This window comes from Vicugna pacos, chromosome X, assembly GCF_048564905.1.
Source record: "Vicugna pacos chromosome X, VicPac4, whole genome shotgun sequence".
Lineage (NCBI taxonomy): Eukaryota > Metazoa > Chordata > Mammalia > Artiodactyla > Camelidae > Vicugna > Vicugna pacos.
In genome coordinates this window covers 1,285,256-1,312,197 of record NC_133023.1, presented here as the reverse complement: position 1 = coordinate 1,312,197, position 26,942 = coordinate 1,285,256, and positions in this window count along the sequence as shown.

The window sequence follows — 26,942 nt, the reverse complement described above, 5'->3', positions numbered from 1 at the left end:
CCCGGCACGGAGCACTGCGGATGCGGCGCGGGGCCGGCGCGGGGCTCCGGGCGCGCTCGGGGGTCGTGAGCGCCGCGCCCCGCGCCCCCGCGCGCCCCCCGCCCGCCCGCGCGCCCCGCCGGGGCCATGCAGTCGCTCATCTCGCCGGTGACCAAGGCGATCCTGGTGGCCCTCTTCATCTTCGCCATCCTCCTCATCCTCTACGTGATCCTCTGGTACATCTGCCGCGATGTGGACTGCGACCACGGCATCTGAGGACCGCGGCCCCCGCGGCCCGCCGCGCTGAGGGCGCGCGGGCGCCGGGCATGGGGGCCGGGCGGCCCGGCGGCGCCCCCCGCCCCGGGCCCCGCAGCGCGCCCGCCGCCGCCACCCGGCCTTGACCTTCAGGGACGGAGCGGGGCGAGCGGGTAAGTGCACTCCGGCTGCCGCCCTGCGGGGCGGGCAGGGGAGCCACAACTTCGCGGAGGGCGCGGGATCCGGGCGCGGGACCGTCCCCGGGTGGGCGCTGCGCCCTGGACTCGCCACCCCGCGCGCGGGCGGCTGCGGGCGGCGGCGGGTGGGCGTGCAGGGGGGCCGGGCGCCGGCCTGCGGGCCCCTCCTGGCCGGTCCCGCCCGGAGCCTCGGGTCCGAGGACGCGAGGCGCTCCCGCCTTCGGCCGTCACCTGCGCAGCGGCCCCGGGGGCCGAGTGGGACCGAGCTCCCGGGGACCCGGTGCGTGCCGCGCGCTGCCGGGTCTCCGGCCCTTTGCCCGCGGGCGCGGGGACCCTACGCCGAGGTCCCCGGGCGGACCTGCACCGCCCTGTGCAGGGGAGAGCGCGGCGCGGGTTTTGGGGGGGGTGCCGAGCGCCATCCACCGCAGAGCGACACCTCTGAGCAACAGCGGAAAACAGCGGTGCGCCCTCCTCGCGTTCCAGGCACCCCCACCCCAAGGGGTGCAGACGCTGGGGGAGGGGCGTTGCTGCCTGGTCCCCTAGCCCCTACCTCGGAGAACAGGGAAACTGGGAAATCCGTGCCCTCCCCCCGGTGTGCCCAGCAAGTTTGTGACTTAAATAAATGTTTTATTAGCGAGAAAACTGCCTCCCTCTGAACGCTCCTGTGCAGAAGGAACCCGTGAGGAAAAACACCGAGCTTAAATAGGCTGCCGATTTATGCGTCTGCAGAGCGCCGGGCCGGCTTCCTGGGGCAACCAGGGCAGCCCGGGGAGGCCCGGCCCCGGCCCTCGCGTGCGAGCTGACCTCAGCTCTCGCCGGCCCTGCTGGGTGCCAACCGTGTGCGCTTGCTCCTCTCCCAGCAATCGTTTCCAGCCACTCGAGGGTTAAGGCAACAGAAAAGGAGGACTTCTCGAGTCCCCAGGAATCTTCGGAAAAGCCAAGGGGACCCAGGAGGCTGTCTGATTTGGGGCGATTTGGGTTGGCGTGCCTGTGTGGGTTTTCCCCTGTGGGGAAAACCGCTGCTGAGGCAGTGAGTGGTCCTGCGGCCTCCGGGCTGCAGCATGTGACCACGAGGAGGAAGAGGAGGGAGACCCACTTTTAAGAGAACAAATACTAATTTGAGGAAATAAAGACAGAATCCAGGATGCACCCCCCCACACACACACACACAGCCACCCCGTTGGAAATGCATTCTCAAGGCATTCTGTGGAGCTGGCTCGGTAAAGGCTCCTGGAGATGTCACGGGTGCCCCAGAGGGCCTGCCCCGGCCCCGCATCGCCCCAGCCTCCCATCTCCCCAGCCCAGCCCCCCAGCCCCTGTCCCCCCACCTCCGGCTCAAGAACCGAAGCCTAGGATTTGGTCGATTCTGTTCTAAGCAGACTGGGCACCCACTTCTGATACATTTCAGAAGCCCCGTGCTCCAGGTGTCGGGGACACTGGCTAAGCACAAACAGGATAAAGGGCTTCACAGTCACACCCCCAGAGTTATCCCTCTCGCCTCCCAGTCCGAGAAAGGAATTTGCTTGTCTGCCTCGCACGCATCCCACACGTGGCAGGTGAATGAGGGTCCGAAACTGTAACCAACACATACCCCGCAGGGAGAGCCGGTTAGGTACAGGGACAGGAGGTGCCTGGATCTCCGGTGAGCCCGCGGTGGGGAGGATGCTGTGACCGAGGACTGGTCACCAGGGAGGCCTGTCCAGGAGGGACAGGAAAACGCAGTTACAAGGCAAAGAGTCCGAAATTACAAAATTACATAACTGACACCATCTAGGGGATTTTTTTTTTCATGTGGCCGGAGGGTCGGTCCCCACCGCTGGTTGTGGTGGCCACACACTCAGGATGGGAGGCCCCACTCACATCTGGTGGTGTCTCAGGGCTGCTGCCTCCCCGGCTTCCCTTTGGGTTATTTCCCTCACACGCCATTTCAGTGGCAACAGATCCGCGTGGATGGCGTTTCTCAGAGCAAGCCTTCCCATCAATTAGAAGGAAGCTCTCTCTCTGCATATTATTCGTCCTGCGACTGACCCAGTGAAATGTCTGGCCTTCCTAGTCACGGCCGAGGCTGCAGAGAGGGTCAGCGCAGACTCAGAACCGAGACACAGGGTCCCGGAATTCACCTTGCCAGGCATGTATGAAGTCAACGCCTCTTAATACACGAATTCATGTCCTTGCTGTGAATCAGTAACCCTTTCAGTAGGTCGACCCCACCACCCCTCCCTCCAAATTAAAAAAAAAAAAAAGGCCAGGGTAGAACCACAGACCTTTAGACAAAATGAAACCACAGCCCCTCCCGTGCGCAGTCACCTCTGAGATCTACAAAAGGCTTTCCCAAATGGTGTTCTGGACTGGGGCCAGCATCCCCATGTCAGGTACAGAAACCAAGGTGGCTTTTTTGCCCAAGGTCACCGAGCTGGGAAGCACCGACTGGTCAGTGGTGAAGGACACACGGATACTTGGGGAGCTTCTGGCTGGAGACGGGCCTCTCGTGACACCGTTCCTTTCTGTGAAATGAATTCCTTCCCCCTCTTTACGTCCGTCCACCAGCTCTCCCAGGGAACCACCGGATCGTGGCGCCCCCCCACACAGAGACCAAGGGATGTTTCATGTGTCTCGGAACAGCACCATCCACTGAGAACCGTTCTCCAGGGTCCACGGGGAGATGGATGTCAGATCCAGGTAGAAAGCTGATCCCAAAGAGCTGGGACGAGTATGACGAGGTAGAAATATCTCTCCTGTCACCTTCCTCGTTTGCCACGGGCGAGCCACAAATCCAGAGTGCGTCGGACTGCTGCCAAGAAACACAACAAAAACAGAACCGTGGTTTCCTATAAATAACCCTCACATCGAATATTTATTTGCAGGCTGTGTTACTGAGGACCAGACAGAGCGTTAAAACACTCTTCTTTACATCTCATTTTGTCTTCCTGACAGCAACATAATATACTTGTTATTCCAATTACACGGAACAGGAGGGGGGGAAAAAAAGAGGCTAAAAGAGAAAGGTTATGTAACTTTCCTAAGATCACAAGGAAAAAATCAATCATTTAGAATCTCCGAGCTCTTACCCCCGGACCTGCACACACCATCATACGTGTCTGGAACTAAAGTCTACATTAGTGGCATTTCCATTCCCCAAAAGTTTGAAATTATATGTCTGTCTTCACCTCTCCCTTAGGAGTTAGGAATAATATTGCTCTTTTAAGTTTTGGGGGTGGGGATAAATTACAAATTAACGGCTTAATATATATTTCTAGGCACTGACCATAGAGATTTCAACTTAAAAAAAAAAACTTGAGTTATTTCTCTGTAAGTATTGATATTCAGCCATAAACGGGGGGAGTAAATTCCAGAGGGTGTCTATATTTTGGGAGTTCTCAGTTCCTGAAGCAAGGAGAACCTTTATTTTGTCCAAGTGTCCTAACGTGCTGTGTCTTTGAGGACATTTTTGTGTTGTGAGTGGATTGCACTTCGCATCCTGCGTTGTGTAAACCATCATCCCACAGAGCTCCCCTCTGCGGCTCCCACATCCTTCCCAAACTGGAGGGTTCTCCAAAGGAGCAAAGAGGGGGGCGGTGTTGGAAACCTCGGCTTCTTTCAAAGAACACTTACCTGGTGGAAGGGAGCACCTTGAGTCTGTGGAGAAGCATCCGAGGACCGGAGGCAGAGCGTCGGGGACCTAGAATGAGAGAAAGTCGTCGACACTTATCAGGAGACCGACTGTCAATCAGATAAGAACTTTCTAAAACTTACGCTTAAGCAGGAAGGGAACAGGCTTCCCCAGAGGTGGCCAAGGACAGTAGCTTGCTGGGCCATTAGCTTTTGCGCAGGTGAGATGTGTAAGCCAGGGGCTGGGTTGGAGCAGACAGTATGGTCCCCGGGTTTCACCCTCTGTGAGCTGATCCCCCCAACCCCGTACCCCTGAAACACGAGATCGATTCCTTGGCAGAAGAAGTAAACACGTTACAATTCAAGATAAGTGACTTTGGAAGAAAAGCATAGGGTATGGAATGTTGTTCTTGCTTCTAAAGCTATTTTCAGCCTAAAAAAGAAGAAAAGAAAAGAGGAAAAGGAGGCAGAGAATGTTTGTCAAGCCAGCACGCCGCCGCCTCGTACAATGCCTTTTGTTCCTACTGTTTCTCCAAGCCCCGCTGCACAGATGTTCCGACGAACACTGGTCTGCACTGCAGCTGCTTCTGAAGCACGTGGGCACGCAGGCGGGTCCCCGGGACCGGAGGTGCCGGCCGGGCAGGAGGAGCGAGAGCCCCACCTCTGCGTCTCAGGACGCCCTGTTCTCTCTCGAGTGTCCAGCTCGACCACGTTTGCAGAGTGAGATGGGAGACAGAAGTGGATGTGAACCTGGACGAGGGCGGGTCGGAGCAGGAGGCTGCCGGGCATGTGGATGGCCGGGGGACGCCACGCTGGGACGCTGGGCTGGTCAAACGGGAATGAAACAGCTCTTGCAAGGAGGAAAGCAGTCCGGAGGAACGCGCTCAATACTTCCCATGACTTCTGAGTCACTCCATCACTGAAAAGCCATGTTTCCAGAAGCCTGCATCCCGCACCCCGACCCCACTCAACACAGATTGGGTCTGGCCCCGTGCAAACATGTCACTAAAAATGAAATGCGAGCCGTGGCCTTCGGGCCACTTGCGGTCAATGCCCAGCTCCCAGTCTCTCCCAGAGGGGACTTCCAGAGAGGGGCGTCTGCCCCCCGCGCCCCCGGGACCGGCCGGCGCACGCGTGGCCGACGTGGACGCGCACCGCCTTCCGAGCACCGGCCGCCTGCCCGTGAGTCCCCACGCCAGGCGCCTTCCCGGCTCGGGCCAGGGCTTTTGGAAAAGCCTCAGCTTCCTGCCGGAGCCAAGTCGGGGGAGCGGCTGTGGAAGCCAATTTCGCAAATGCGTCTTTCAGCTCGAAGTAGTGTGAGCGTAAGGTGAGAGGGACACGGGGGCCGGGAGGCGATGCCACGAGGGCTCCAGCAGGCGCTCGGAGCGGACAGGATCCTTCGCGACAGCAGGCGGCCTTCCGGGCCGAAGGGGCAGACACACGTGTGCGTGGATCAGCCCGGGCTCCACTGGCTTTGTGAACCTTTTAGGTTAGACTGTTTTTAGGGCCTGGGAGCAAGGACCATGCATTTACTAAGCACCTCCTGTAGGTTTTAGATGGTTTCATGTGATGCTTGCAAAACCCTGGGAGGTGCTGCTGGGTTTTTCCCTGCATTGTAGATCCAGCTACGTGGCCAGCTGGGATCAGGAGGCCAGGCTGCCAGGGCCTCCAGATGTGGCTGGATGTAGGTCACGTTCCTCTCCCTCTGTCTTGGACCAGACAAAACCTTCTGTTCCAACCACATTCACCTCCCTGTGGTTCCTTAGACGTCTAAGCACACCCAGGCAGAGCTGGTGTGGGCATGAGTCCAGCACTTGAAGCCATAGGTTGACCAGTCACCCGGGATGACCATGGGAGGATGGAGATGGGGGAATGGGTTGGCCCCACTCATAAAAGGTCAAACGCATGCTTGAGTGTCCCAATTCACAACACTCCGACCACCGTGCAGCATCACATTACCCTTTTCCTTAAATTTATGTAGATGAAATGTCCTGTACAGGCTTCAGGTATGGCTTGATCCAGGACCTCAACTGATGTCATCAGGACTGTGTCTCTCTGTCTCTCATTACTAGTTTCTTCTTTGGTACAAGACTCTCCATTACTATGTTAGCACCATGTTTGTGAAATATGAATATAATTATGACAGAAACTAAATTATTTTTCCCCAGTATCTCATCTTGTACTGTTTTGATAGCAGTGGAGCAAGTCTCATGGGGATGAACTCAGCATGGACATTGGACATTGTTGACTGTCAGCAAAAAATTCCAAGACAACGAAAGACAAAAAAAAAAAACCCACAAAAACAAAACCAAAACACCTGAATGAGATAGTAGAGAGGAGTCGAAAGAGAGGGTTACAAATAGAATGGTTCCTAAAGCAGGTACTTAAAACAGCATGTGTAGCCTAAACTCTTCTGGGAGGAAAAGGTTAAACAATAAACACATAACCTTGTGATGAACAACCACAAAAGCAATGAGAGGGTCAGTACGTTGAACTGGGGGCCCTTCCACAAGCAGCATTCCTCTGTCACTTGCTTTGAAAACATGACTTTCTTCCAACTCGACTGAGGGGGAGAACCGTTTGCACATCCTTCGGTGTATGTGTTTGCTTGTGTGTGGTTTCATCTGCGAGAAATACTACGTGAACCCAGAAAACTAAACCCACTACACACACACGCGCGCGCGCGCGCGCACACATGCACACGCCAGAGACACCCGCCCCGCCAGCCCCGCCGGCCATGGGTGTGGATCTGAGTCACACACACCCACAACTGTCACTAGGACTTTCAGAGTCACAACATTGTAAACTGACTATACTTCAATTTAAAAAAAAAAGAACTGTCGGAGTGACTTCCCCGCTCACAATCACCCACACACTGAGACCTTTGCAGTGTGTAACTCCACAGGCAACAACATAACACGTAAACAATAAATAGCACATATTCATCGTAGTCCTTCTGTTTGCCTTATCCATTAACACGTGTGAACCTGCGCTAGCATTTTTCTAGGTTCCCGTCCCTCTTTGTTTGTTGTCTTTGATGCGTCAGTGGCCACGTTCTCAAGTGTTAGGACCCTAATCTCATTTTGTTTGTCCCTTAAACCCTTGGATGTCTGTTGTGGGTCTGCACTGCCCCGGATATTTGCGAACCATGTGTGCGGCCGTGTTGCAGAACTGACCGCACTTAAGCCCTGTCCTTGCTTTTACGGACTGACTTGTAAGCGTCCCGCGTTCCCTTCAGGCAGGTTGGCGAGGGCCTCGGGAAACGAAAATCTCACTGTGAAATAAATGAATGAGGGTCTTGAGGATCTGTCTGGGGTTCACGTTTTTCTTTGACATCTGTTTCTTTTTCTTTTTTTTTCCCCTTCAAGTGTTTCTAGGCTGCAGAGCTGTTTTTGTTTTTTAACCGCAAGCATTATATTTAGGAAATAATTATTCTTCTCAAGGAATAGAGCAGTCCCCTCGGCCTGTTCGTCGGCGCTGATGGTTTTATTTAGTCCACGGAGCTATAGAGAGAGGACACTTCCTGCTGGAGCCGGGTGACCTGTTTCTCGGGGCCTACATTTCCCTGGTTCTCTGCGGCATCCCCAGGGGAGGGAACTTCGCCCCACGCTTTTGCAGCGCGCCACATCCCTGGGTGCGAACACGGCGCAACCACGGGAGGTCCCGCGGCAGCCTCGAAGTCACCTGGGATATCAATTTTTGTCACTAGTGGAAGCCACAGAATGACTACTTCTGGTCCCACTGAATGGTTCCGAGGGTGTATATATATAAAAAAATTTTTTAAATTTTTTTTATTGAAGTACAGTCAGTTACAACGTGCCAATTTCTGGTGCACAGCACACTGTCCCGTCATGCACATACATGCATGTATTCATTTTCATATTCTTTTTCATTAAAGGTTATACCAAGGTATTGAATATAGTTCTCTGTGCTCTACAGAAGAAATTTAGTTTTTGTCTATCTTTATATATGGTGGATAACATTTTCAAATCTCAAACTCCCAAATTTATCCCTTCCCATCCCCTTCTCCCTGGTAACCGTAAGATTGTTTAGTATGTCTGTGAGTCTGTTTCTTCTGTAGGTGAGTTCATTAGTGTCCTCTTTTTTCTTTTCTTTTTTACATTCCACATATAAGTTATATCATACCATATTTTTCTTTCTCTTTCTTGCTTACTCCACTTAGAATGACATTCTCCAGGTCCATCCGTGTTGCTGCAAATGGCATTTTTAATCATTTTTCATGGCTGAGTAGTATTCCATTGTATAAATATGCCACAGCTTCTTTACCCAGTCATCTGTCGATGGACATTTAGGCTGTTTCCATGTCTTGGCTATTGTATGTATGAGGGTGTATTTTTTGACTCGTGATGTAGTGCACTCAAGGGTGCGAACCCGCCCCATCCTCCGTGAAGGTGCAGTTATCTGAAGGAACACACATGCCTTTTACCCAGAGGACCTCTGGGCTTGCAGCTTTAGGGAGATACTCATTTCCAAGGGAAAACAAAGCAACATGAACACCCCGGTGTTAGGAAAAGGGATGATGTTGGATATTTGCCTCCGGTGTTGTTGGAGAGTTGTTCAAGCAATGACTCCATGCAAAAACGTGTGGGGTTATTTTATCAAAAAGAAAAACACATACACATTTTGGAGGGAATTCCTGGTACTTAGGGGAGAGGGCTGGGTGCTCTGGTGTTTGGGTCAGTGGGATGTCATCTCATCTCACCCCTGGGGTCTCGGGGTTCAAGGCTGGATCCCCACAGCCCTGAGGGACCCCCCTCCTTCCCACCTTCAGCTTCTCCAGAGGAAGCTCTTTGCCCCATAGTTTGAAAGGCTGGTCCAGTTCTCACCCAGGACAGTGGAGACAACGTGGTCACAGACGCTGTGCTGTTACAAAGCCACAAGTGAACTATGAGAAAAGACGCATGAACCCAAATTTAGTCACTGCCATTGCTCACCGTGATGCCGTGTTCCAGAGGGTCCCGGGTGCTGGTCTCCAGGTGGGGTCCTGCTGTTGCATCCTCTGCTGGAACACCCTCTGCTCCTGTGGGTGCCGTGATGAAAACAGATGCTTGAAACGTCACACATTTATCCTCTTACCATTCTGGACGCCGGACTGTTCCAGAAGTGAACCTTCTGGGAATAAAGTCGAGGTGTTGACAGAAGTTCTAAGGAAGGCGACTTCCTGGCTTCTTTCTGCTTTTAGAGGCGGCCACATCCCTGGGCTGGTGGCCACTTAGCTCTCTGACCTCGGTTTCCACAGTCACATCGCTGACCCGTCCCCCCTCACCCCGCCTCCTTCTTATCAGGACCTTTGCAATGACATCAGGCCAACCCAATCATGCAGGCTCACCTCCCTGACTCCAGACCCTTAATCACATTGTCAGAATCTTTTTTGCCCCAAGAGGGACCATCCACAGGCGCCAGGAATTAGGACCATGACTTTGGGGCTATTGTCGGATCCCCAAAGTCTCATTTACCCCCGGAATGTCAGACGCCCAGAGATGTTTAGCAACGGGCTCGTAGCCACACAGCTAAGATGAGCCCAGGTGGGATTCCAGCCCAGCCCAGCCCAGCCTGACCCTGGGCCTGAAACACTCGCTCCCCCTGGCACAGCAAAAGGGGCTGTCCACGGTCCCAGTGGGGACAAGACAAACATTTCATGATGGCTGCACCACCCAAGGGCCTCCGTCTGGGGACAGCTGGTCAGGGAGGGGAGCACGTGTGCAGACAAGACAAACAGGGCTCCCTTCCTCCAGGGTCAGAGAGAGCAGTCTCACCAAGAGCAAGACAGATGGACAGACAGACCCCTCCACACATGGCCTGTCCCCCATGGGTGCCACCAGCCACGTGTGGCCACCAGACACTTAGACACACGTGGCTTCACGGAGGGCCTGGGTTTTTTTTTAACAGTAATTGAATTGTAACTCATTTAAACAAACAGCCACCTGGCTCGTGGCTACCCTCGCGGACAGCGCAGCCAAGATTTGTATTTATGCGCTGTTTGGTTTCTTTTTTTGATTGAAGTCTAGTTGATTTACAGTGTTGTGTTAGTTTCAGGTGTACAGCACAGTGATTCGGTTATGTGCATATATATATATATGTGGCTTTTCAGATTCTTTTTCACTGTAGGTTATGACAAGGTATTGAATATAGTTCCCTGTGCTGTACAGTTAGGTCCTTGCTGTGCATCTGATTTATATGCTGTTTGGTTCATTCATTGTATGAGTCTGTTCGTGCTGCTGTAACAAAGTAACCCCAGGCTGGGGAGGGGCGGCTTGCACAGCACACATTTATGTCTCCCAGGCCGGGAGGCTGGGATCTGAGGTCCAGGTGTGAGCAGGGCTGGTGTCTCCTGAGCCCTCTCCCCTTGGTGTGTGGACGGCCGTCTCCTCCCTGCATCCTCACGTGGCCGTCCCTCTGTGTGTGTCTGGGTCCTCATCTCCTCTTCTTACAAGGACCCCAGTCCTGTGGGACCTGACCTCATTTTATTTACGTCCCTCCCCTCTTTAAAGACCCTGTCTGCAAACAGCCACGTCCTGAGGTCCTGGGATGAGAGCTTCAGCATGTGATGCTGGGGGGGATACAAACCAGCCTGGAACACTCGACTCGCAGACCCTTCCCGAGCGCCTGCCGTGCCCCAGGAGCTGCGGCATTTACCAGATGTGGCGCGTCCTTGCTCAGCGTGTGAATTCCCGGCTGGGGACGCGGCAAGGTTATTGGATCATAACGGTACACTGTGCTCCATGCCGGAGCAGACGTCTGGGCCGGGTGCCAGGGAACACCTGGTGGCCGCGCTGCGTCCCCTCTGTGCCACGGACACGCGGGGGTGGGGACGCACGTGGGACTGGCGTCAGGGGGTTGGGAGGCTTCCCGGGGGCTGTAACCCTTGACGGAGCTCTGAAGGACAAAGGAGGGTTCTCCGGAGGAAACTGGGGAGAAAGTGCCCTCCGGGTGGACAGAGCACACAGACGCGCACAATTCTGTGCCCCGGTGCCGGACGCTGCAGTGTGGTTTGTACTCAGGAGCCCCCACCCCGTGCATCGGGTCCCCGTGTGGCCTGAGACCCGTCATTGCTCAGCTCCTCCCTCCCCTTCCTCCCTCTCTCCCTCAACGCTGTGGCCCTGAATCCCAGCCTCACAGTCGTCTTCTAGGGACCCCACCTCTCATCCACGCCCGGGGGGTACCCGTCTCAGCGATGCTGAAATCCGCCCCCCTCCACCAAGGTCTGAAGCCGATACAGGTGCCTCACGGTCTCCCCTGTCTGGCGTCTGCCTTGAGGATTTATTTATCAAAGAAAAAGGAAAAGAGGGTGTCGATGCAGACTCGGAAAACCATGCTGGGCATGTGCTTACCCTGGATGGGAAGCCGGCCGCCCTGTGGTCCTGGCTCCTGTTCCCAGGGGGGCCCTTCTCCCCGCCCCTGCAGGCAGCTGTGCTGGGGGCAGAGACACAGAGTGGCTCCACCTGGTTACCCCGTGCCCCCGGGGGGCACTGACATGTTTTCCTGGAACCTCCTAGAGTCACTGTGTCGGAAAGCCTGCGATGACCGTGCAGGGGTGGAAATCCGGGCTCCAAGGCTGGTCGGGGAGAACACCGTATGTGATCCTCCAGTGACCCCCCCATGGGCTCCCCGCCTGACTGAGCCCCGTTGGGAGCAGCCGTCTCCCTGGAACACACAGTCATGGGCGGAGACCCACCCGTCCCGAAGGATCAGACTTAGGGACCGCAGGGATGTAAATGTGGACCGTCTGGTTTGGGCTGATGGGTTAGACTCCTTGGAAAAGCTAAATTAAATAGTTCCAGACCATCCTACCTGGGAAAGACTCTGGCACTGTGTCAAAGGCAGAGTGGGTGCTCGTGGGGGCAGCGGGTTGGCTGGTGCACCGTCCTCAGCGGGCACGGGCTCCCGGGGTCCTCTGCGGGGCGTGGTCACGTGGACGCAGCCCTGCCTAGCACGGCACTGGGGCGCCTGGGGCCCCCTGTCTGCACTTTCCTTGGAAACCCCACACTCCCAGGGTCTAGAACAGCACCATTCAAGACACTACAAACCACATAACTAATTAAAAATTTTCTGGTGGCCACCAAGTTTACAAACTTCCTGTTATAACAAATACGAGGGATGTAATGTACCACACGATGCTGTTAATTCTGCAGTGTATTTATAGGAAGGTTGCGAAGAGACTAAATCCTGAGTTCTTATCACAAAAAATGTTTGATCTAATTTTTAAAATGCTTTAATTTGGTATCTAAATGAGATGACAGATGGTCCCTGAACTTACCACGGTCATCATTTCATGATGGATGTGGATCTGATCCTCAAGCTGGCTACCTCAAATTGACAGAATGCTGTAATGTGAACTGTATCTCAATGAAGCTGGGGGAAAAAAACCAATTTTTTGGTGGCAGCCCCATGAAAAAGATAGTCCATTTAAGGAGTATGTTTAATTTAATCACTGCATCCAAAGAAAGTAGCATTTTCTGCAAAATGGAAACAGTATCTCAGGCTTGGTAAACAAACTTATGGTTACCAGGATGGAAACGGGGTGGGAAGGGGTACATCGGGAGGTCGAGATTGGCAAATATTATTAACTACTGTATCTAAAGATGGATAAACAGCAGGTTTCTTCCTTACAGCACAGGGAGCTATATTCAGTATCTTGCAGTCACCTATCATGAAAAAGCATTTGAAAAGAAATCTGTGGATGTATCTGTATGACTGAAACACAATGCTGTGCACCAGAAACTGACACATTGTCACTGACTGTACCTCAGTGTAAAAAACGAGCTGAGTGTCCCGGACCCTCGTGTGTTGCACACCTGCAGCCCCTGTTAGTTCAGACAAGTCCTTTGCAACAGCTTGGTAGCTGCTGGTGGCTGGTGGCCCCAGTGGTGGACGTTCCAGTGTCTTCTGCTCGCCCACCCTGTTCCTAGTGGGGTCCCCGTCCCCTGGCCCCAGAGGAATGCCCCTCTTCTTCCTCTCCTTTCTCCCATCCGCGTTGCCCACCATCCAGTTGTGCACATGTAGGATTATTCGGCCAGAGCGATCCCTGATGGGGGACACAGCCACCCCACTCCACACAGCAGAAGGGTCCCCTTCTCTGACGAAGCGTTGCCTTGTGGGTGACCTGACAGCCTTGGGGACCCGGAACGCCCCTGCTGCGCTGCACCGAGCACCTCCTCAGCCCTCAGACACCCCGGATGGCCGGCTCTTGTGCTCCACTTGGTCCAGCCACATGTACGTACGCCGAAGAAAAACGAGCCATGAGTGGAACACGGTAGTGACGTAGGCACATGAGTCCAGACCCTCCTTCTCCCTTTTTTTTTTAAAGCTGGACCCCCAATTTTATTCTGATTTCACTACTTCTTCCCTGATGTCCTTTTTCTGTCCTAGGCGCCCACCCGGTGTACAGCAAAGGGACTCAGTTACACAGACATACATATAAATCTATCCTTTTTTATTTAGTATTTTATTTTGTATTTTTGCTTTAGCTTTTTTTATTTTTTTAATTTGTTTGAGGTGGAAGTAGTTAGGTTTGTTTGTTTGTTTTAATGGAGATACTGGGAATTGAGCCCAGGACCTCGTGCATGCTAAGCAAACGCTGTACCCCTGAGCTATACCCTCCCCCCCACATAAATCTGTTCTTTATCAGATTCTTTTCTATGATTGATAGGTTATTACAAGCTATTGAATATAGTTCCCTGTGCTCTACAGTAGGTCCTTGTTGTTTATCTATTTTATATACAGTGGTTTGTATCTGCTAATCCCAAACTCCTAATTTATCCCTCCCCTCCTCTCCCCTTCGGTAACCATAAGTGTGTTTTCTACGCCTGTGACTCTGTGTCTGTTTTGTAAATAAGTTCACGTGTACCAATTTTTATTAGATTCCACATAAGAGTGATATCATATGGCATTTTTCTTTCTCTTTCTGGCTTACTTCACTTAGAATGACATTCTTCAGGTCCATCCATGCTGCTGCAAATGGCATTGTTTCATCATTTTTCATGGCCGAGTAGTATTCCATTGCATAAATATACCACAGCTTCTTTATTCAGTCATCTGTCGATGGACAGATTTAGGCTGCTTCCATGTCTTGGCTACTGTAAACAGTGCTGCTGTGAACACTGGGGTGCAGGTGTCTTTTTGAATTAGAGTTCCCTCCAGGTATATGTCCAGGAGCTGGGTCACACGGTAAGTCTATTTGTAGTTTTTTGAGGACTCTCCATACTGTTTTTCATAGTGGCTGCAGCAAACTCCATTCCCAGCAACAGTGCAGGAGGGCTCACTGTGTGTTCTGAGCATTCCCTTACTTTCTGGAACTATGAGGTACTCTAGCCATCCCCTGTGTCTTCCAAGCCCGGGTCCTAGAATTTGCCGTTTCTGCAGGGAGCCCCAGTTCCTTTTATGAGTGTGATATCAGGAACCAGGACCCGGGGGCCGGGGGACTGACTTCCCAGCAGCATGGGGCAGGTTTCGCTCCGTCAGTTCCCCGTTGACGTTTCTCCCCTTACGCTTGCATTCTTTTCCCTTCTCTTTATGCCCCTTTAGGGCCCCTGATGGGACAGAGAAGGTCTGGTGGCTGCAGGGCCCTCCGTCCACCTGGTCTCCGGGTAGAAGCCAATACGTGGTGAGAACATCCCCATCGTGGGCCGCCGGCGGGCCGAGACTCCCAGCACAGAGGCTGCCATCCCTGAAGTCCCCGCTCGGCCCTGCTCTGGAGAGTGCCGACCAGCACGCCATCCCAGCCACACCGCGGGGGTGAATGATGGGGGGAGCACTGATGAGCCTACAGGCCGCCCCCGTCACTCACCTCGCCAAGCCATCACCAGGCGGTCAAGACTCCCGGGCAGTGTCACCTCTGGGGCCATGCTGGCATCTTTCACGTCCACACCCCCTCGGGCTCCCACCCCAGCCACCCTGTCCGCCTGCCCGCCTGGCCCCGGTCTGCCGTGACGCCCTCATCAGCCTTCCCCTCGTGTGCAGTTGTGACTCATGGGGGTCCGCATGACCAGTAGGGCAGCCCTGGCCAGCCGCGTCCGGAGGACAGTCCTCTTCAGATGACACCATCGTTAAGGTAGGTGCACCTGGTGCCTGACCCTCAGTCCTCAGATGCAACCTCACATCGTCAAACCACCACGCCCAGTGCTTTCCGGCTTTGTCCTGTGTGTGGACGCTCAAGGGGGAACCCCAACCCCCGTCCTCCTGGTGGCCACCCCACCCCAAGTCTTTTTATCCGTCCGTCTGCTGCAATAAGAGACTGTGACCTGGAGGCAAAGAATGACCCTCTAAAACACAGGCTGGAGACTTTGCACCTGGAAGAAGAGAAAGTTCTGGAAAGTTCTAGAAACGAACCTAGCCTTCTTTCTCTCTGAACTCTAAACGACGCCCCTGGGCACTTTCTGCATTGCATCGGCGAGGACGGCAGCCACCGAGGACTTGGAGCTGTTGTTTTGTTTTGTGCGGTTTTTTGTTTGTTTGTTTGTTTGTTTGTTTTCCCCTCGGCTTTGTTGAAACTCTGAGGCGGACCCGATGAAAATTCAGGTGGGCCCCGCAGCGTGGGGTGCGTGTGCGTCTCGATGAATGTACCCGGCAGTGTGCAGCCCAGCAGCGCCCAGCGCCCCCGCCCCGCCCCCCAGCCCCCCAAGCAGCCCTGTCCTTGGGGCCGCGTGAGCACTTCGTGCGCCCCTGGCTCCGGCGCGCGGCGCGCAGCCCGGCGTCTCCGTGTCCTCCCGTCATCGCTTGTCCCCCCGCCCGGAGGCAGGCCGGCGAGGCCCAGCTGAGGCATTACGGCTACTCCAGGAAAAAATAAATAAAATATTTTTGAAACCGCAGCGCCCGGGTCCCGCTGTTTGTCCCCCCGAGGGCGCACGGGGCGGCCGGGGCCGGGAAGGTCCCGTCTCCGGGCGGCCCGGCAGAACGGATGCGTCTTGGGTGCTGTCCGGGGGGCGGGGGTGCTGAAGGCTGCAACTTCTAGGAGAACAACTGTGGCCAAAAAAGCAACAGCAAAAGCCGGTCAGGATTTAAACCAGAGCTGCGATGCTGAGGTCGTGGTCCTGAGCCAGGTCCGGTTTCCCCGTATCTCGGGGTGGGGGGCGGTCCGGGAGGCCCCCGCCCTGGTGCCGGCGTGTGCTCCTGCCCGGGCCCCCGGGTCTCGGTGCCCATCAGGCCGGGGCGGGCCTGGGAGCTGCCCCAGGGGGCGGGCGTGCGGACCCTCGGACGCAGGGTCGTCTCTTGGCCCTGCCCTGGACAGCTCGGAAGGACTAAGGAACGGAGTTGGGAAAAGGCGTATTTCACAAGCACGTCTCATTTAATTGGATAAAAGGGAAAAAAATTGTGTGTATAACGCACTTACTTGAATATGAATCTAAGGAAGGGATTTCGGGGGAAATCCGGGCTCCGGGGTACCGTCTGTGACAACACTTTGGACTAAAGGACACAGTGTTTGCAGGGGCGGGCTGGAGGGGCGTGTTTCCTGGGCAAAGGGGTTTCAGGATGTTGGGCTGAGGGATGGCTCACGGGGAGATGGTTGAGAGGCAGCTGGCTTGGGGGTGACAGACAGGTGTTGTCAGAAACTGCAGGCCTGGACGTTGGTCTGGAAGGACCCCCGAGGCAGCCAGCCCCCTCCTCACATTTCGGGGGTGCATTGTCCAGAGACCCCTGGGAGGTTTGCACGTGGAGAGTCACACCGCCCGGTGCCATGACGCCGACCAGCGTTCCCTGCTATCATGGTCTGGGGGAAGGTGGGCTGCACCCTCCGGGGAGGGGGACCAGGGCGTCTCCAGCAGACGATCCTGCCTCAGAGCGTGGTCCTCAACAGAGCTCTGAGCATCTCGCCCCTGGGACCTCCTGAAGTGCCCAGTTTGAAAAACAAAGGTGGTAACTGTACAGTGCCGCTGTGTCAGGCCGTTGTGACAGTTACGCTAATGGACGTGGCCCGTGTTGAGCAGCCCGATCTGACCACCAGGGTGGGCTGAACCGCATCGAATCCCTCTTGTCCCTGCCAGCAAGGGAGCCGCGTCCTGGATCTCTTACAGATCGGGGAGCTGATGGGTGTGGGTCACTTAGCCAGTCAGCGTTCTTCTGAATATTCTAAGTTCACCCAGGAACAGCATCAGAGGAAGGAAAAAAAAAAAACAGTTGTATGCGACTTGAAGCGTGCACCTTGCGGAAACCCAGGGTGCAGCATGGTCTAATTAAGTCGCCGGCTGTCCGTTTATCCTGGAAGGCCAGCTCGCAAGATAACAGTTTACACTGGTCTTTAAAACCTTGTTATGTTTCGGAAGGAATAGAGACACAGAGAGAGAAAGACCTTGCACCATGTGTAAAACTCTGAATGCCCTTTGAAAAGAGAGGTGAGATTGGGATAAAATGGGAAGACAGGTTTCTCGGACAATCCCACGAAGACTCTATGGAAAATTCACACTTTCCTTCGACCCGAGTCCCCCGCCCCAAGTTATCGGGGGGTTCACAGAGACTGACCCCATCCACAAGCAGCCCCAGTGAGAAACTCTCAGTTTTGGGGACCCCTGTGTCCACGGATTATAGCCTATTCAGTATCCTGGCTGAAAAGTTTCAGTCCAAAGGGAGAGAATTATTATGGCCATTTTTGTTGCATGCTTGGTGTCCATATGGGTAGTTTGGACGAAAAAAAAAATGTTTAAGATCAAGGCTATTGGTACGTTTCGAAAAAGCTCCGTGTTGAGGGAAGACATAAGGGAGAAGCAGGCCGACCCGCTTTCGGCATAGTCTGGCATAGACTTTCCCGCTTAGCACAGCTTCCGTGGGGACACGGAGCAAGGACGAGATGTGCCATCAGGCCAGCGTCACGGCCAGGGCGCAGGGCGCCTCGCTGACTCCTTCCCAGCCCTGCCCTTGCGGGAGCGGCGTCCTGGATCTTCTGTTGGGCTGGGGAGCTGGTGGGTGAGGCTCATGTGGTCCACGTGGCGCAAGCCCGGAGTGGCGCGACTCAGAGACCCCGCATCTCCTGCTGCGGGAGCCGTGCGTGCCTTCCCCATGACGTCCTCACTTGCTTTTGAGCGGGAACGGCTCATGGTTCTTCTCGCGTTTCATGCGGGATTGTGGTGGGCTCCTATTACGAGAGATGTGAATTTAAGATGAGGCGTTGACAGAGTTTTCAGTTGGAGAAGGACTTACCCTGTTTGGGAGGCTCTGGAAGGCAACGTCCTCATGTACCTTTGAGGGGTCACATCTAATGTTCACTCTCTCGGTTGTAGCAACATGTACTCAGCTCTCACTGTGCCAGGTAGACCCAGATTTTCTCACAAAAAAAAACAAACCCATGACAATCTAGGGAAGTGGGCACGACAGGTCACTCTGCTTTAAAGATGTGATAACGGAGGAGCAGAGAGGTTATGTTGTGTGCCCAAGGTAACACAGCTGGAACCGGGGGCTGCTGACAGCGCCGTTTGAGCTCATACTCTCTGCATAGGACCATCCATCCTGTCCCTCTGGGACCAGCAGACACCCTGCAGGATAGAAAAAGGGCTGGCAATAAGTCAGGAAGTTGAGAATCTTCCATCTTTCCATCCACTCATTAATCTATCCATCTATCCATCCATCCATCCATTCATTCATCCATCCATCCATCCATCTACCCACTAATCTATCCATCTATCCATCCATCCATTTATCCATCCATGTGTGTATTACACTCCAAGACCCAATGTTTACCCCCGTGTACAGGTGGGTGTACCTGAATACCTGGCACAGCCCGGGTAATCAGTATTCCCTTCACGCATGAATGCACCCCTGATGAATGAATGCGTGGACTTAGAATGGATCATTCTGCAGACTCTTTTCAGAGCAATTCTTAGTTTCACCAAGAAACAAATCCAAGGGAAGAGGAAGAGTTGGTTGGAAGTGGCCTGGGTTCCCAGGTCCGCTGGACGAATCATATTCCCCTAGGGGGAGATGGAGTTGGGGGGCCCGGTTCCTGTTGCAAAGAAATCACAAGGCATATTGTGTGGAACACGCATACATCTCTTTACAATTCTCTCTGCTATGCTCTTTGTTCCAGAGAAAAACAATTGGATTCCAAAGACTTCCCATGACTTTAGATAGCAGAGAAAAATATAAATGCTGGGCACGTCTAGTTGTAATAAAAATTCAAAAGCTATGGTTCATAGATACGACCAAAGAGAAGGATTATATTCTCCCGAAGGTTCAGGAAACTGCACACGGCGGGCTGCAACGCTGAATGTTGTTCATTGTTTCATGACCGTCCAGCTCCCGACAACTGCTGCATATTCTGCTCTAGAAATCGGAACCTGGAGCGATATAACACGCAGACGCCCGTGTGGACACACGTTTGCAATGCGGACGAATTCTCGATATTCTAAACCTTGCTCATTGCGTAATGCCTGCAAGACCCTGTTTTTTGCTTTCTGTCTCTCTCTTTTTTTTTTCCCCCAAAGAGAAGACACCTTTATAGCATAATATCTTTGTTTTTAGAATCCTCGCCCACTTCGTGTATCTTTGACCAGGGCTAGCTAGATAAATTTAAATAGCCAATTATCCTGGCTTGAATGAATCGTTCCACATCGCCGAGGCAGGGTGTCCGTGAAAGGTGACCTCTTAGCATCCAGATCCCGGGAAATTCCAGCATCGCCTGCAAACGTGGGCAGACACCCGTTTCCAGGCTTCCCTTCTTAAAGCGGGACCTGGAGCTCCCCCACCCCCCTCAACCAGGGAAATGCACTTTCCTCTGTGCAGGATGGAGCTTTGGGTTTTGCCCACGAAAGTCCACAGGGAGCTCCCCATGCAGACACCACCTCTTTGAACACTGAGTTCTAAAAGGAGCAAGACTCACTTTCAGAATTTAATGGAAAAAATTGTTTTTATTCCTTTCCATCTTTGTTGGCTGTGTACACAACACAGTAACATTACTCCTTAAAACTGATGGGTTTTTGGACTTCCTAAAAGTTCCTTTCTTCCTCCTCCCCCATTATTTACTAACCCCCCGCCCCCCGTTGGTAAGTTTTGCCCTCTGGCTTGATCTAAATGCCCTTTGTCAGATAGGCTGTGTCTTCCTCTGGTGCAAGCCGCACACAGGCATGAAGGGAGGCGATACAGTCCTCACCACGGCCGCCCCGTTGGTTGTGTGTGGTCTCAGTGGTGCCTCCGAGCTGACCCACCTCGGGTGCCCACCTCCTGTTCTCTGCGGTAAATTGTCCGGTGGTGGTCACTTGCACCTAAAGGTCATGGACAGGGCGTTCCCAAGCTGCACGTCCATCTCCCAAGTTCAGCAAACTTAGCAGCCACTGGGTCTCCCTTTGCTACCATTCCCAGCCTGGGGGGGGGTGTTCTCTGCTGCCCGTGGACACAAGTAACCACAGCGTGGAGGGGTCCGCGGACCGACAGCACCCGTATTGCCCACGAGCTGGTTAGGGGTGCAGAACCTCAGGTCCCACCCAGCCCGGCTGAACCAGAACCCATCCGTTAGCGGATCCCAGGGGATTCACACCCAAGACACTCTGGGACGCACAGTGAACCTAGAAACAGAAGGGAAAGAATTGGGTAAAATTAGGTTGCTTTCTTGTGAAGGTAGTCAGGCAGGCTTTGGAAGGCCACCCCAAGGCCATCATTATCTCATCTGAAGCCCCAATTTATCCCTTCCCACCCCCTTTCCCCTCTGGTAACCATAGGTTTATTTTCTGTGTCTGTGAGTCTGTCTCTCTTTTGTAAATAAGTTCATTTGGGTCTTTTTTTTTTTTCACGTTCCACATATGAGTAATATCATATGGTATTTTTCTTTGTCTTTCTGGCTAAGAAACGTTTTTTTTTTTAATACTTCCTCTAGTGGCAGATAGAATAATGTCCCCAAAGATGTCCACACCCTGATCCTCATGTGGGGGACAGAATAATGTCCTTCAAATGTGCTCATCCTCACCCTTAGAACCTGTGAATGAGGCAAGGGGCTTTGTAAGTGTGGTTCGAGTTCTTCAGTGGGGAGAGGACCCCGGATTATCCGGCTGGGCTCAGTGTCATGACAGGTTTCTTATAAAGACCAGAGGGAGGGTCAGAGTCAGACAAGGAGACGTGATGATGGAAACAGGTCTGAAAGGAGTCAAGATGCTGCATTGCTGGCTTTGAAGATGGAGGAAGGGGACCAGGGGCCAAGGATGCAGAGAACACTAGACGCTGGACGAGAGACGGGGATGGATTCTCCACTTGAGCCTCCCAAAGGAACCAGCCCTGGCAACGCTTCAGTTAGTGCTGAATTCTAACTTCTGACCTCAAGAACTGTAAGAGATTCGTATGGACCCACAAATGACCCAGAACTGCCAAAGCAATGCTGAAGAAAAAGAATGAAGCTGGAGGCATAACCCTCCCAGACTTCAGACAATACTACAGAGCGACGGTCATCAAAACAGCATGGTACTGGCACACAACGAGACACAAAGATCAGTGGAGCAGAATGGACAGCACAGAAATAAACCCACATGCCTATGGTCACTCAACCTTCCCCAAAGGAGGCGACAATATTCAATGGAGAAAAGACAGCCTCTTCGGTGTCTGGAAAGCTGGACAGCTGCCTGTAAATCCGTGACGTTAGAACACACACCACACACAAAAGGACCCTCAAAATGGCTTCAGGACTTAAACGTAAGACAAGACACCATGAATCTCGTAGAGGAAAACATAGGCAAAGCATTGACATAAATCATACCAATGTTGTCTTAGGCAGTCTCCCAAGTCAAAAGAAACAAAAACAAAAATAAACAAATGAGAGGGACTTAATCAAACCTTTATGTTTTTTTCCACAGCAAAGGAGACTGCCAGCAAAGTGATAAGACAACATACAGATTCAGGGAAAATATTTGCTAACGATGCGCCCGCCAAGGGCTTAATTTCCAAAATACACATACAGCTCCTTCAACTCAATATCCAAAAAATAAACCACTCCATCAAAAAATGGGCAGAGGACATAAACAGAGATTTCCCTAGAACCACAAGAGAAGACACCGGCTCTGTTTTAAGCCACGAAGTTGGTGGCATCTTGTTACAACAGCCCCGGGACACTGGTCCACGTCTTAAAATATGGCGGGTCAGTACAAGCACCCTTCTAAAGTCAATCACCACGGGGTCTCGCGAACCATAGAGTCAGCTTCCGCTGGTCAGGCTGAGGCCGCGACACCACGTTGCTAACTGGCTGATGCCACTTGCTCGTCCAGGGACCCCACTTTGAGCTACAAGGTTGAAGGTGCTTTTTCAGCATGGTGGATTTTTTTTTTTAATTGAAGAACACTTTATACACAGACGTGTATACGATTCAGGTGTCTAACAGAGTGATTCACAGGTTTTAAATTGTACACTCCATTCATAGTTATTGTTAAACATTGGCCGTCTTCCCTGGAGCATGGTGGTTTTTAATCTTTGCAAAAGGTATAGAACTCGTGTCATTGAACCCATTTAAGATGAAGGAAAGACGGAAGGAAAGAAGGAAGGGAGGAAAGAAGGAAGGAAGGAAGGAAAGAAGGAAGGAAGGAACTTCTGGAAAGTTGTAAAGACCTTGCTCTAGAGGCAAGATTTTCTTGGAGGAAGAAGAGAAAGCCATTGGCTAAGGAAAAATGCCAATTTTGTTAACTCAAGCTGTAACATGTGAAAAAGTAAGTATTAATCTGTCTATTACCTACCTATCATCTCTATCTATCCATCCATCCATCCATCCATCATCTATCTTTTATCTATCTGTCCATCTATCTAATCAATTTGTATCTGTTATCTATTTGTCTATTTATCTATGTATGTATCTATCCATCTATCCATCCATCTTTATCTGTCTATCTATCTATCTATCTACCTAATCTATCTATCTAATATAAATCTTATTTTTTCAACTGAGGGCACATGGCCTGTCCATGCTCTGCCTCCACCTCCTTGGAGAAGGCAGTGCCCTCCTGTCCAGTGCTGTTGCAGGAGCACCTAGCTAATGCTACATGAATGGTATTATTCGTGTACCATGTAAGGAGCTTAGGATTTTAGTGCATCTATTCCCTGCAAACCTATTGCACTGAAATATGCTCATAAGTGACCCCAGCCAGAAACAGTGCTGCAGGGAAGCCCACCGGGGAAAGCTGACGATGACACAACCGTCTCTCCTCTCCGGGAAAGATTTTGTTGCATGTGCGCAAATAAAAGACAGAGAAATCTTGCTGAAACAAACAGCTCCTCTCCTTTTTCTGTTTGACAGAGGAACTGGCGATTGAACCCAGGACCTCGTGCATACTAAGCACACACTCTACCCCTGAGCTCTACCTTCCCTCACTCCCCCAAACATCTCACTTTTTGTCACCCAGCGTTTCCCACATGTTTGGGTCCCAGATCCCCTGTCTACTCCCTGCGGGCATTGCAGTGAGCATCCTATGTTAGAAGGAATTGCTCAGCACAGTTTGGAAAGCACTCAACTCCAGGACAGAGAGAAAGAGGACTCTCTCGGGTCACGTGAAAGGCGTGTGGAAGCCACTGCTGAACCAGGATGTAGTTTGGCCGTTTCTCGCTCTGCTACGTCCTCACGTAGGACCACGCAGCGCACAGGACTCTTAGACCTGCGTTCTATGAATACACACTTCTTTTTTAAATTTGCAGACGTTGTTTGCAACAGCTGCAAAATCAACATACGTTCAAACATCGAACAGAGGAACAACCGTCTCTTTCTAAAATGCCGCACTTAGCGCGTGTGTTACCGCGGCTTCCTCCTAAGCACAGAGCCCGCGCGACTCAGAGCCGTGCAAATGCAATTTCTTTTTCTGAATTTATTTTCCTGCTGTCTGGTAGGACGTCTGAATTCCCATATCAAACTAAGTGCCTTTTTTTTTTTTTGGTAATCTTGCACAAACCTTCCCTATGTGTGTCCAACTGAAAACAATTTCGGTTTGGACAGCATTTTTTTTCACATAATTAGCTTATGCATCTGTTTGACCAGATAAACGTGTTATAGACTTTTAAAAAAATGACACATTTTCCACCACGGAGAAGAGCTTTACAAGGGAGCTGAGACACTGTGTGGGATCCGGGTGGCCCATGCATGCTCCTGGTTGAGGATGGAGCACCTCTGAGAGTTTTGGATGAAGGTGGACCCAGTGTGAGGCCAGCCTCAGTTCCCCGACTTTTTGCTTTGATTTCCTTGTACACACTGGCATGTAGCCCTCGGGGAAGCTCACATGAAACTGCCTGCTTGGCCTCAGAGAACCTTTCCAGGCAGTGTTGAACCTCCCTCCAACGTCCCCACTGTATTATGTGGACACACGCAGCCCCGGGGCCCAGCACCTGCATGGCTTCCCTGCACAGCTGGCCGGCGGCTCCGTCCAGCCCCAGGCGGGAGCTCCGTGCAGCCCGGTTCGAACTTTCTCCCTCACGTCTCCCAACATGGCCACGACACGCCCAGGCGCCCCCCCGGGGAGGGAAGGGAAAACTGGGTGGAATGCACACCTTGGAGGAAAAAAGACTCTTATTGAAAGGATGGACCGCTGTTCGAAGGGGAATGCACATAGGAGAAACCTAGGTGATTAGCAGCTTCTGGAGACACCGGAGGGCGTCCCACGGAATCCGTGACATCTTGGCAGGGGGTTTAGGAAGGGTCAGCCCAGCGCCATCAGGAGAGGCATTAGAATCTCAATCCAGAGTCTCCATCCAGGAGGCTCTCAACTGAGAACATTTCCATGTGCAAAATGTCACGCGGGTACAGTTGCCAATTTTCCCGTCTCTGAAAGGATAAAAATGTTTTGCAAACACCTGAATGCCTTATCACGCCAACACAGCGCTCTTGCAGTGGGTGGACTGGTCTATTTCCAAAAAATTTTTTGGTTTGTTTTCTGGCCACGAAAAATCTTTCAGCTACAAATGAATGCATTTGGGTAAACATTTGGAGTCAATGTACAATTTCCAATCCCAAAATATTTTCGGAGGAATGGAGGCACGGACATGCATTTCATGCATAATGTATTTAAGTTGGATCAAATTTGGTATCAAGAGTTGTTAATTCATTTCAAACCGTAGGTTAGGAGTGAAAGAAAAGCCCTGAGTTAGAAACACAGCTTGGAGAGAGTTTTTTTTCAATGTTTGAAGCAGACATGTATGCTGACTACAGACATTCGTGCCCTGACGTAGTCCCACAGATGGATTTTTACTGATCTGGAGGAACACTAGGTGTCTGTCTAATTAATCGATGGGGATTGAAGTTGGTGAATGAGGCAGGTGAAATTAAATCAACCAGTTTCGGGGTGATCCTTCACCAACAAAATTGTCATTTCAGAAACCCAGGAACATGTGAGCAATGGTTATAGCTGGGCAGGTTAGAAAGTGGACCAGTGTTTAGAAACACCGGATCACTCTGTTGTGGAACGGGAACTAACACAGTGTTGAGGGTCAGTTCACACTTGAACAAACAAACTCAGGAAAAGAAAAAGATAGATTTGCGGTCTAGGAATAGACTTACCATGTGACCCAGGAATCCCGCTCCTGGGCATAGGAACCCTACTTCAAAATGACACCTGCACCCCAGTGTTCACAGCAGCACTATTTACAGCAGCCGAGACATGGAAACACCCTAAATGTCCATCAATAGGTGACTGGATAAAGAAGAGGTGGTATATTTATACAATGGAATACTACTCAGCCATAAAAATGACAATGCCATTTGCAGCAACATGGATGTCCCTGGAGAATGTCATTCTAAGTGAGGTAGGCCAGAAAGACAAAGAAAAATACCATATGAGATTGTTCACATGTGGAATCTGAAAAAAACCAACCAAACAAAACATAAATACAAAACAGAAGCAGACTCATAGACATAGAACACAAACTTGTGGTTGCCAAGGGGGCAGAGGGTGGGAGGGGACAGACTGGGATTTCAACATGTAGAATAGATACACAAGATTATACTGTATAGCACAGGGAAATATATACAAGATCTTGTGGCGGCTCACAGCAAAAAAAAATGTGACAGCGAATATATATATGTTCATGTATGACCGAAAAATAGTGCTTTACACTGGAATTTGACACAACATTGTAAACTGACTATAACTCAAAAAAAAGATGGTAAAAAAAAAAAAGGCGCGTATCCTAGTTTTAAGGAGGGATCCATCATTTTGCTAAAGAAAAGAAATGTTACTTTTTCCCCCCAGGCTTTCAATCTCCCTGAAATATGTTGCTCGTCATCTGAAAATCAAAAGTGCTTTAGAATTACAGTTTTATGACATAAAATTACATTACAACTTGGTAACAATAAACATAATTTTGCTGGTGAAGGAGAAATATGATTTGTTTACAATGCTTTTTATTTCCCCCCAGCATGATTTAAGAGAATCCTATTCTTAAGTACTGACTATGAAAAATAAGCCAAAAAAAGCAGATATTTCATTAATAATTATAGGGGTTACATATTAAAGTGGTGTTTTGAATACTGTCTCCCAAGGGTGGGGTTGTTGGCACCCAGGTCCCCAGCAACCCCGATGACAGTCCAGCTCCCAGCCTGAAGCTGCAGCTGGTGTAGGCAGCACTCAGCTGGCTCCTGACCCGGGGTACGACCCCTTGATCTGGACACAGGTGGGCTGAGCTGACACTTGACCGAATCCTTTAACACCTACGGTTAAAGCATCACACTTTCTCTGTGTGTGTGTGTGTGTGTGTGTGCGCGCGCGCACAGTTTTTTTTTACCACTTACAAAACAGACCATCCCTTCTGCATAACATTTTTAAACTAAGGACCGAAAACACCCTATCCGTGAGTGCTAATGGGATGCCAAATTCAGCTTCCCTGCTGCGGAGAAATCTGTGTCTTCCTGGGCGGGGAGGTAAGGAGGGCGCACAGACTCCACGGCCATGAGCAAGGATTCTCCATCATCAAGGCTGGGTCAGGACATCCCCTGACACCCACATCTTG